Source organism: Penaeus vannamei, chromosome 22 (assembly GCF_042767895.1).
Source record: "Penaeus vannamei isolate JL-2024 chromosome 22, ASM4276789v1, whole genome shotgun sequence".
Classification (NCBI taxonomy): Eukaryota; Metazoa; Arthropoda; class Malacostraca; order Decapoda; family Penaeidae; genus Penaeus; species Penaeus vannamei.
Window position 1 is genome coordinate 27,103,141 of NC_091570.1, and position 2,500 is coordinate 27,105,640.

Here is a 2,500-nt window from a genome sequence, read left to right on the forward strand (position 1 = left end):
TCCCCGATTCAGGAGGTCGAGGACGATGCCACCCTCGCTTCCCCGATTCAGGAGGTCGAGGACGACGCCATCCTCGCTTCCCCGATTCAGGAGGTCGAGGACGACGCCACTCTCGCTTCCCCGATTCAGGAGGTCGAGGACGACGCCACCATCGCTTCCCCGATTCAGGAGGTCAAGGACGACGCCACCCTCGCTTCCCCGATTCAGGAGGTCGAGGACGACGCCACCTCGGTTCAGTAGGTCCAGCAGAATTGTTCTAATTGTTTGGAACGCGATTTTCACAATGCTTTAATGGTTACTCGCCTCCCAGGAGGTCGATGACGACACTACCCCAGTTCAGTAGGTCGAGCACGCTCTTCCGGTTGTGGAAGAGATCTCAGCGGCTGCCGAGGAGGAGGACCTAGGAGAGGTTGTTCGCATGCCTGTCTAGGACGCAGAGGTGTGTTCCATCGACCTGGAGTTTCGTTTTGCCGCTCGGGGGCTTCCGGTATGGCGGCGCGAACAACGGAAGAGCGACGCCGAAGGAGGTCCCTGTGCCCTGCCAGGAGGAAGAGGAGGGCGGCTTTTCGGTCGACCTCGACTTGATCGCTCTTCGTGGCGAGACGAAGACGTCCCGTGGCAGGAGGAAGGGGAGGAGGAAGGGCAACAAGTTACTCGCCTCCCTGGAGTTGGAGGACGGCGCCACCCAGGTTCAGTAGGCCGAAGACGACGCCACCCAGGTTCAGTAGGTCGAAAACGATGCCACCCAGGTTCAGTAGGTCGAAGACGACGTCACCCAGGTTCAGTAGGTCGAAGACGAGGCCACCCAGGTTCAGTAGGTCGAAGACGACGCCACCCAGGTTCAGTAGGTCGAGGACGACGCCACCCTCGCTTCCCCGATTCAGGTCGAGAAGGACGCCATCCTCGCTTCCCCGATTCAGGAGGTCAAGGACGACGCCACCCTCGCTTCCCCGATTCAGGAGGACGGCACCCCAGTTTAGTAGGTCCAGCATTGTTCTAATTGGTTGGAACGCGATTTTCACAATGCTTTAATGGTCACTCGCCTCCCCGGAGGTCGAGAAGGACGCCACCCTCGCTTCCCCGATTCAGGAGGTCGAGGACCACGCCACCCTCGCTTCCCCGATTCAGGAGGTCGAGGACGATGCCATCCTCGCTTCCCCGATTCAGGAGGTCGAGGACGACGTCACCCTCGCCTCCCCGATTCAGGAGGTCGAGGACGACGCCACCATCGCTTCCTCGATGCAGAATGCCGATGACGACGCCACCCTCGCTTCCCCGATTCAGGAGGTCGAGGACGACGCCACCCTCGCTTCCCCGATTTAGGAGGTCGAGAACGACGCCACCCTCGCTTCCCCGGTTCAGGAGGTCGAGGACGACGCCACCTCGGTTCAGTAGGTCCAGCAGAATTGTTCTAATAGGTTGGAACGCGATTTTCACAATGCTTTAATGGTTACTTGCCTCCCAGGAGGTCGATGACGACACTACCCCAGTTCAGTAGGTCGAGCACGCTCTTCCGGTTGTGGAAGAGATCTCAGCGGCTGCCGAGGAGGAGGACCTAGGAGAGGTTGTTCGCATGCCTAGGACGCAGAAGTGTGTTCCATCGACCTGGAGTTTCGTTTTGCCGCTCGGGGGCTTCCGGCAGGAGGAAGGGGAGGATGAAGGGCAACAAGTTACTCGCCTCCCTGGAGTTGGAAGACGGCGCCACACAGGTTCAGTAGGCCGAAGACGACGCCACCCAGGTTCAGTAGGTCGAAAACGATGCCACCCAGGTTCAGTAGGTCGAAGACGACGCCACCCAGGTTCAGTAGGTCGAAGACGACGCCACCCAGGTTCAGTAGGTCGAAGACGACGCCACCCAGGTTCAGTAGGTCGAGGACGACGCCACCCTCGCTTCCCCGATTCAGGTCGAGAAGGACGCCACCCTCGCTTCCCCGATTCAGGAGGTCGAGGACGACGCCACCCTCGCTTCCCCGATTCAGGAGGACGGCACCCCGGTTTAGTAGGTCCAGCAGAATTGTTCTAATTGGTTGGAACGCGATTTTCACAATGCTTTAATGGTCACTCGCCTCCCCGGAGGTCGAGAATGACGCCACCCTCGCTTCCCCGATTCAGGAGGTCGAGGACCACGCCACCCTCGCTTCCTCGATTTAGGAGGTCGAGGACGATGGCACCCTCGCCTCCCCGATTCAGGAGGTCGAGGACGACGCCACCATCGCTTCCTCGATGCAGAATGCCGATGACGACGCCACCCTCGCTTCCCCGATTCAGGAGGTCGAGGACGACGACACCCTCGCTTCCCCGATTTAGGAGGTCGAGAACGACGCCACCCTCGCTTCCCCGGTTCAGGAGGTCGAGGACGACGCCACCTCGGTTCAGTAGGTCCAGCAGAATTGTTCTAATTGGTTGGAACGCGATTTTCACAATGCTTTAATGGTTACTTGCCTCCCAGGAGGTCGATGACGACACTACCCCAGTTCAGTAGGTCGAGGACGCTCTTCCG